Here is a 10,321-nt window from a genome sequence, read left to right as displayed (position 1 = left end):
AGTCAGGTCCGACTCGATGGCACATAACAACAACAACATGGACATTGGGCAATCTACTTTCGTAGTGATACTGCCTTGAAAACCCAAGGAGGGGTCGCTATGAGTTGGATCTGACTTGACAGCAGTGAGTTGTTTTTTGGGGGGTGGGGGGCATGCACTATGTTAAGGAAATGGGATTTTGATTAGACTTTAAAATTGGAAGCAATCAGAAACTTGGGAGAAAGTCACAAAGATGTTTTGGATTTCAACCTATCCAAGGGGAGCATTAATGTTTTATATCTTTCTTTTCATAATTATGCCCTACTCTTCCCTGGTAAGGAGCTCTGGTGGCGCAGTGCCTAAGGCATTTGACTGCTAACTAGAAGGTTGATAGTTCAAACCCACCAGCAGCTGTGTGGAAGGAAGATGAGGCAATCTACTTCTGTAAAGATTTACCTCCTTGGAAACCCACTAGTGAGTGGGTCTCCATTATTTGGAATCTACTCAATGGCTGTGAGTTTAGTTTTTGGTTTATTTCCTGGTAGTCTCTGGGTGGTGCAAATGGTTCATGTGCTTGACTATTAACAAAAAAGTTTGGACGTCTGAGTCTACTCCAAGGCACCTTGGAAGAGAAGCCTGGAAATCTACTTCCACAAACTCAGCCATTGAAAATCCTATGGAGCCAGAGCTGCTCTGACAAGCATGGAGTTGCTGGGAGTCAAGTCAACTCCACAGCAACTGATTTTTTGTTGTGTTTATTCTCTGACGGGGAGAAGCAGTATTTCTTGAAGTTCAGAGAAAAGGTTATGGTCCCAAGATCACAGTCCCCAGACTTGGGAGAGAGGTTTGCATACCTGAAATACTGACAGTATGTTCTCAACTGATACTAATGAGGTAGAAAAGACTGAGGAGAGTAAAAGGGAAAAATAATACTAACAGTAGTAATAATACTTAACATATTAAGCACTTACTATGTGCCAAGCACTGTTCTAAATGCTGAACATATACAAACAAACAAAAATAGCCCTTTCATTTGCTACTGGAGAGAGTGATAAATGCAGTAGTCCTTTGGAAGAGCAATTGCACAACATTGTCAATGGCCATAAAAAGTGTTCCTGCCATTGGATCATGTTCTTTCTCTAAAGAGAGTCCATCCTTTGAAACAATCACAAAGACTTCATACACAAGTTGTGCAGCACTGGGTTGTAATGGCACAAAACCTGGAAACAACCTAAGGGTCCAATAATAGGGTTTTGTTCAAATAATCTCATTACATCCACGTAACAGAAGAATGAGGCAACTCACTTTGTCCTTTCATAGAATCATTTCCAAGATTAATCATTAAGTGAAAACTGCAAAGCACAAAACAGTGTGTGGTATTTTTTAACTTTCATAACATATGCATATATTACCTGTTCAAAAACATCTGAAAGCAATATGTAAAACTACTTATAGCATCTATACAGAGACAAGATAAGTTAGGAAAGAATTTAGGGAAAAAGCTATCTGGTTTTGTTTGGGTAGTAGGACACTGGGTAATTTTTTTCTCCCCTTTTTCTGTGTTTCCAAATTTGGATTTGTGATATAATAAAATACTTGTATAATGAAAAGATAGCTATTTATAAATAAATGAATTTCTGATTCTAGGTCATGAATTCACTTGGATTAAAAAAAAAAAAAAAAAAGACTTACAACACATGTAAGAAGGGACTCATGAAAAAGAAATAAACAAATGGCAGAAAATGTTAAGGATATGGTTGAGAAGGCATAAACTCTAGAATAATTTTCCAAACAAACAAACAAAAAAACACAAGGTACTCTGAAAATTTACTTTTAAAACATTGTTCAGAGTTTGTTTTGTTTTGGGATTTTTTGTTTGTTTCTTTGTTGGTTTGTTTTAAAAGGCAAATGAAAAATAAGTAAGAAGTGTATCCTTAGGGCTCTTTTTTTTTGCAATTAGCAGAAACCCCTGCTCAAACTGTATATATAAAAAAAAATCCATTGCTATCAAGTTGGTCCTAACTGCCAGTGACCCCATAGGACAGAATAGATCTGCTCCCATAAGGCTGTAAATCTTTATAGAAGCAGACTCCTTCATCTTTCTCCCACAGAGCAATTGGTGGGTTCAAACCACAAACCTTTCTGTTAAAAACCAAGAACTTAACCACTGTGCCACCAGGGCTCCTTGGTAGAACAAAGTGAGGGTTTATTGGCTGAAATAACTGAAAAGTCTAGGGAACAGGCTGACTTGCATAATAGCTTGAGCTTCGGGCTAGTCATATCTAGACTTACTTTTTCTCTCCTAGCTCAGCCCTCTACTCTATTGGCGTCAATATGGGCCCCAAGTAAGGGCTCCAAAACTCCAGGCTCAGAGCATTCTTCTTTTCAAGTAGTTCTAGAAAACTGAGCCTTAGCCTCTTCCTCAACAGATGCAACAACTGTAATTCACTCCATTTGGTCACATAACTCTCTCTGCACTAATCTCTGCCGTCAAGAAAATGCAAGGCTCTGACTGGCCAGGCTGGAAGCACACAGAAAACATGGAGTCCAGAGTAGAGTTAAGACCATCTGAAACATGCTCCAGAGGGAAAGCAGCTGTTGTTACCATGAGAGGATGGAGTAAATGGCTAATAGTACTTGGCTGCTAACCAAAAGGTTGGCAGTTTGAGTCCACCAAGAGCTCCTAGGAAAAAAGTCTGATGATCTACTTCAGAAATATCAGCCCCTGAAAATGCTAGGGAGCACAGTTCTGCTCTGACATATATAAGGTTGCTATGAGTCTCAGTTAACTCCATAGCAACTGGTTTAACTGGTGACAAGCAAAAGAAGAAGAGATTGGGCCCTGGGCAGCAAAACAACCAATGACCTGTCAGGTAACAGATAGAATTTCAAAGCATCTTATGCTCATTTCTTCTAAATAAATAGATAGATAGATAGATAAGTAAATAAATGAGTAAATAAATAAGCAAGCAAAATGAAACACAGACACACACACACACACACACACACACACCCCGTTATGAGGAACTTGAAACCTGTCCATGGAGCTGCTGTCAATGACCAGGTCTGGGACACATTTGAGAGAAACAAAAAAACTGGATCAAGGCCACTGTGATCTCTGTCTTCACAAAGGAGACAGGGGTGAGTTGGAAGTTGATATCCAAGAACTGGAGATAACCATTGATTCCTGAAGAATTCGTTGAACAAATTATAAAATAGCAGAGTTAAGAAGACTTAGAGAAAAGTTGATCAATACAACAACCTACATTAATTCCCCCAAGAATACATTGTGTCAAATGCACTGCATAGAATTACCAAACTAGTACATCTTGAGCTGATCATAAAAGCAGCATGTGCAGTTTTCAGAAAAACATTTAAAATTTTTTGGAAAAAAGTTCTCATGATAAACCTTTGTGCAGGTAAGAGAAACACGAGTGTGAATTAGCAGCTGATTGGCTATCCACACCAACTATATGCTGCCATCATCATCATCATCATCATGGCTACTGAGTATTTTCACTGTGTACCAAGAACAAGGATGTGAAGCAATACTGCATTTAATTTTCCAAGCAATGCTAGGAAGTAGGTATTTTATTATGTTTATTAGCCATAAATGAGAACTAAGGGTTAAGAAACAAAATACTTTGTCCGACTAGAAAATAATGGAGCTGGCATCCTTATCCCACTCTGGTCCAACTGCCTTTTTTCATAATAAGCACTACTATAGCAAGCTGGTTCTCATGCTCGGTAGAGAGCAAAAAAGGGGAAGACCCTCAACGAGATGGATTGACACAGTGGCCGCAGTGATGGGCTCAAGCATACCAATGCTTGAGGATGGCTCAGGACACAGCAGTGTTTCCTTGTGTTGTACAGAAGGTCGCTATGAGTTGGAGCCTACTCGATGGCACCTAGCAACAACAACATACCAGCCTGGTACATTGTGTTCATAAATGGCAGCTGCTTGTATGAATTGTTAGCATAACCCACACAAAACACTGCCCTCAAAGTGTGAGAATCTACCCAGTTCATTCCTTCTCTGCCTGTGGGACCTAGATATTTGAAGATGTACCAAGAAAAGACAGTGCCTTCATCAGGTAGGAGGTTTACTCCAAGACTTGGGGGAGGAGTAAAATGTATGATGGCCCAGGGTTGTTTCTCTTCTCATGTGTGCCTAACAATTTCCTTTCTAGAAAATCTGCTCATCTCTGTTCCTTCTTCTTCCTCATTTTCCCCTTTTCCTATTTCAGTTTTATGTGCAATATATATATTTTTAATCTTATTTGGTGTTTTAATCACAAAAGCAGTGCATGTTGATTATAAAACTGTCAAGCAATAGAGAAATGCCAATTAAGAGTGAGCATACCTTGCCTCACCCAGAAAACTGCTAGTGACAGATCTGTACATATCCTTACACATGATTTACTGTGCACAGAGAAATAAATCAAGTTCAGTGCTTTGCTATATATTTATATAACATCACATAACATCAAAGTTATATAGGCTATGCACTTTCTACTTCACCTCTCATGTTCGGTCATGTTATCAGGAGGAACTAGTCCCTGGGCAAGGACATCATGCTTGGTAAGGCAGAGGTTCAGGAAAAAGAGGAAGATGATCAATGAGATGGATTGGCATCATAGCTGCAACAATGGGCTCAAATATAGCAATGAATGGATGGTGGCACAGGACCGGGCAGTGTTTTGCTCTGTTGTACATAGTGTCACTGGTTCAGAACCAACTCAATGGAGCCTAGTAACAACTTTATACGTGTAAGGAAATGCCCCCAGAAGTGATAAAATATTCACCACCCTGAGTGCCCAGAAGCCTTGCTGAGCCTCTGTGGTGTACGTGTAGCAGTAATGCAGTAATGCAGATACTTCTCAAAAACCTACTGCCTCTTTTATTCATTCTTCTACCAGTCAACAAATGACAAACGGCCTGCTGTCTATCAGGTGCCATCCTACTAGGTGCTCAGAATATAGCTATAAGCACCTAGACATGGTGTTCTTCCCGGAGATAGAATCTGAGCTGGGAGCATTATTGATGTAACTAATTTCTAAATATGTATTCACTGCATACCTTCTGTGTGCCAGCCTTTGTGCTGGGTGGGTGATATCTCAGATAAAGTCATGCTCACAAAATAGTGGAAGAAACAGAGCAGAATATGAGATTTGTTATTTTTATTATATCATTATTAACTACATTTATCGGGTGCTTAATTAAGCACTACACTAAACACTTTACAAGCATTCATTACTTTAATCATCACAAGAACCATAAGCAGTAGATACAATGACTGTCCCCATTCTACAGATGCAGACATTGAGGTTCAGAGAGGACAAGTGTCTTGCTCAAGATCTCAGAGCAAGTGAGTGAGTAATCCATGATTCAAGCCCAGATCTGTCTGTCTCCAAGACTCATTCTTTGGGCATCACACTGTTCAATTCTCCAGCTCTCTTCTTCATTCTCTCAGCAGCAGATTCCTACAGGCTCCACATATTACTTGGCCCCAATTCAAACTTTAGGGACAAGCCTTACATGAACTAAAATGACATCTACAATGACAGAAAATTGTGTCATGCACAGCAAAAATGTCTGTTCCCAGGGCACCCAGCGGGAAGGAAATAGGCCAGTTAACAATCTCATGCTCTGCATTCCACTTGGAAGGTTCACATTCAGGGTCACGCTCCTCCTGAGTTTAAAACCAGGGGCGTCAAAGTAATGAAGGGCGCAAACATTCACTGGGGTTTGGACTAATGACCTGTGGGGTTCCGTTCATCTCTGACCTCATATGACTTTTAGAATTCATTACAGCCAGGAAACTTCACAAGGACCTTGGTTGAAAGAAGTCTTGGTCGTGTAATGACAAAGGTTAAATGGCCAGTATCCTACCATCAACTTATTTCTAAACCAACTTAAGTCATAATTCTATTCATTATCTTAACCCATCATGACCCCACCCCTGCCATACATCCAATGACTGTCTGCAAGCTTTACAAGGTAAAGTTTCCACAGATGTGTCTTTTCCCTATAAGCTTCTCTGAACAACTGCAAATGTGCCATTCTTTGTTTCCATAAAAAGGTCTTCCTGCTGACTGAGCTGACTCCTAAGTTGTTCCATCAAGATCTCTTCTTTCACTGCACTGTCCCTTCCCCAAGCGCCTGTTCTCCACTCAGAGCCTTCAGGTCAGCATTGTTCTACTGAACTTCTACTCGGGGTGGGCACCGTGCTAGGCTGGGATATAAGGAGTGAGAGCCAGGCCCTACCCACGACATTCACAGTTAGAAAGGAAAGACAGATGGCTTATCTCAAAATAAAATAATAATGTTTTTTACACGCAGTTATAGAAGGAAAAACAGAATACAGAAATTATACAGAGGAAAGGGTTATTTATTCTGAAAGTTTTTACAAAGGACGGTTTTAAGGAATAAATAGAAGTTTTCCAGGGAGGAAAGGTGGGAAGACCACTCCTGGCAAAGGAAGAAAATCGTGCAAGAGTATGTTTAGTTAGGGGTGGAAAGAATATTTTTTTTTTTTCTGAGACCATTTGAGAGTAATCTGGGTCATTGTATCTTTTTGCCCTAAACATTTCAGTGTATATTTCCTAACACCATTGAGGCTATATTACTATTTTTGCTCCTTGAAAGTCCTATTTGGAGTTTTCTTCCTTTGGCATCCTATTGATGCCTTTGAATTCTGGTATTGATGAAGAATGCTGAAAATACCAGGGACTGCCAGAGGAAGGAACGAATATGTCCTGGAGGAAGTACAGCTGAAATGTTCCTTAGAAGCAAGATTAGCCAGACTTTGTCTCACCTACTTTGTTAGAAGGGACCAGCCCCTGGAGAAGGACATCATGCTTGGTAAAGTGGAGGGTCTGAGAAAATGGGGAAGACTCTCAGTGAGATGAATAGATATAATGGCTGCAGCAATGGGCTTAAGTGTAGCAAGGACTATGAGGCTGGCACAGGACTGGGCAGTGTTTGGTTCTGTTGTACACAGGGCTGCTGTCAGGTAGACTCTGCTCAATGGCACCCAGCAACAACAACAACAATGGTACATAGTATGTGTTGAAAGAGTTGAACAGTTAGTGCTTCTTCTAAGTCTCTCTCTAGTCAGCTGAATCCCTGTTGGGCCTTCTATATACAGTGAAACCTGTGAGAGCCAGAACTAGTTTAGACTGCCTTGTTTTTCCAGGTCTCACAAATTTTCCACCTTTGACAGGTTCTTACCAGTTTTCTACCATCCTCTATTAAGAATACTACATCATGAACACTCAGAAAGTATTTCTTTTTTATTTTATAAGACTGGAAAAGAAACTAAACCATATTTTATGATTTGCATGTCTATCCAAATTTTATACAGATGAGCTCTGGTAGCATAGTGCCTAAGGTACTTGACTGTTAACCAGGAGGCTGGCAGTTCAAACCAGCAGCCACTCTTCAGAAAGAAGGTTGGGCAATCTACTTCCGTAGTGATATTGCCTTGGAAACCCAAGGAGAGGTTGCTATGTGTTGGGTCTGACTCAATGGCACATAACAACATGTCCATATACTATTCAAAGAAAGAGATAGGTAAAATTCACTTTTTGAGAAAAAAAAAAACATCTAAAGTCAACTGTTTAGCTTGTTTTGGTCTTCTGGTGAAATTATTGAAACACATTTCTAAATCCATAGTCTTATCAAAAAACTCCTCATGAAGAGGATGGTAAGCCACTCTTTCGAAAAGCAACCCCAGGAGCATTTTCATTCAAATGCAGAGAAAACTGAAATTTATAGACAAAAATTTACAGGTGAAAAAGGGACAAAATAGGCAAAATTGTAAAGGAAGACGAACTTAGAGAAAGTAGTGATGCACAGTACGTACTCACACACAGTAAGAAGGCAAAAGGAAGTGGAAGACTGAACCTTCATCTCTGACTCTTTGTACTTCTCAGAACTATTTTCAGCTTTCACATCTGCACTTCCTCATACTCGGGTTTCAATACCAACAGTTTTCTGTTTCATCTGGGTCTCATAGGTCCCAGCTTTCAGGGAGTATTTATTAGGCTTAATCAATCGTTTTAGTGGAAAATATTTGTGTTTTCCTTCTCTGACAGGTTTTTACAGGTTGTACTGTAGACACAAAAGTCCTTGAAGTTGAATTATATGTAGCATCTCTAGATCTAATTGATTGAGGTTGTCAAAGAATTCACATTCCTTGGTTCTACAATCAACGCCAATGGAAGCAGCAGTCAGGACATTAGATGATGTGTAGCACTGGGCAGGTCGGCTGCGAAGGAGCTCTTGCAAGTGTTGAGGAGCAAGGATGTCTCCTTGAGGACTAAGGTGTGCCTGACACAAGCCCATGGTATTTTCAATTGCCTCATATGCATGTGAGAGCTGGACAATGAATAAGGAAGACCGAAGAAGAGTTAATGATTTTGAGTTGTGGTGCTGGCGAAGAATGCTGAAAGTACCATAGACTGCTAAAAGAACTAACAGATCTGTCCTGGAGGAAGTGCAGCCAGAATGCTCCTTGGAAGCAAGAATGGCCAGACTTCATCTCACTTACTTTGGTCATGTTGTCAAAAGGGACCATTCCCTGGAGAAGGATGTCATGCTTGGTAAGGTGGAGGGTCGACGAAAGAAGGGAAGGGCCTCAACAAGATGGATTGACACAGTGGCTGTGGTGATGGACTCAAGTATAGCAAGAATCATGGAGCTGGGGCAGGACCGGACAGTGTTTCGTTCTGCTGTGCATAGGGTCGCTATGAGTCAGAAATGACTCAACAGCACCTAACAACAACAACAATAACCACTGAGTGGTTTATCCTTAATCAGTGTCAGTTTTATTCTGATCCCTTAAAGCAATGGTTCTCAATTGGGGGTGATTTTGGCCCCCAAGGGACATTTTTGATTGTCACATGGAGGGGATTACAGCTGGCATCTAGTGGGTGAGGGCCAGGATGCAACTAGCATCCTACAGTGTACATCCCTGCCACACACACATACAAATGACAAATTATCCTGCCCAAAATACCAATGGTGCAAAGGTTAAGAAACCCTGCTTTGAAGGAACCCACATAAACACATATTAAACATATATCAAAAGATGCTAAAACTTATTAGTAAGCAGAGAAATGCAAATTCAAATATTAATGAGATCTTTTATACATAGTATGCTGACCAAGTTCAAGTACTGGAGCTATGGGAACCCTCTGCACAGCTGGTGGGAGTACAGACAGGTGTAGCCAGAGCAACCTGTTACTAATTAGTCAAAGTGAGATTCACAGGCCAGCAGTTCTGTAACAAATTCTTATAAAACTCCTTAAAAGGACATGGAAGGAGCTAATCACTGCAACATTATTTGTGGTGTCAGGAAGCAAAGGCAACAAAGCTGTTCATCACTGGGGAAGTAGACAGGGAAAAGGGGATGAGTGAACACCACGGAGTATTAGAAGTGACATTTTAGATGTACAAATAGTAATATAGGTGGACCTTAAAACCATAATGGGAGGGAAGAGGGGTAATAAGAAACAGCATGGGGTCATTAGTACAATTCAACATGCATCATTTTTTTTTAAGTATATGCATTGGGAGAGTAAATTGGTACAAGCACTTTGGATAATTGTTTGGCAGTATTTACTAAAGCTAAATATAAATACTATGATCCAGCAATTCTATACTCTTGTGATTATACCCAAGAGAAATGAGTGCTTGTGTCTGCCAAAAGACATGTATAAGCGCTTTCATAGCATAATAGCCCCAAATTGGAAACAGCCAGTTGTTAATAAAACCAAAACCAAACCAAACCAAACCCACTGCCATCAAGTCAATTCTGGCCCATAGTGACCTCCACTGGGTTTCTGAGGCTGTAAATATTTACGGAAGTATATTGCCTCTTCTTCCTCCTTCAGAGCAGCTGGTGGGTTTGAACCACCAACCTTCTGGTTAGCATCCAAATGCCTTATCACACTGCATCATCAGAGCTCCTTAGTCGTTAATAAGTGAGATTTATCTGTACAGTAGCCTACTACATAGCAGTGAGAACAGACAAACTACACCTATATGCAACATGGATGAACCTCATAGACATAACATTGAGCAAAAGAAGACATGCAGACAAGAAAGCATGCTGCTTAGTTACATTTAACGAAGTTTCAATCAAACAGAACTAATCAATAGTGTTAGAGGTCATTATAGTGATTCCTTTTGGAGAACATCAACTTTAAGATTACACGAGGGAGGAGGCGGGGCAAGATGGCAGACTAGGCAGAAGGATTGCACAGACCCTCTTCAACAAAGAAAAGGGAAACCAATTAATACAGACACAGAAGATAATCCTGGACCCCTGAGACTT

Source organism: Orycteropus afer, unplaced genomic scaffold, assembly GCF_000298275.1.
Source record: "Orycteropus afer afer isolate SDZICR_OR568_19922 unplaced genomic scaffold, OryAfe1.0 scaffold00281, whole genome shotgun sequence".
Lineage (NCBI taxonomy): Eukaryota > Metazoa > Chordata > Mammalia > Tubulidentata > Orycteropodidae > Orycteropus > Orycteropus afer.
Note: the sequence above shows the minus strand (reverse complement) of the source record.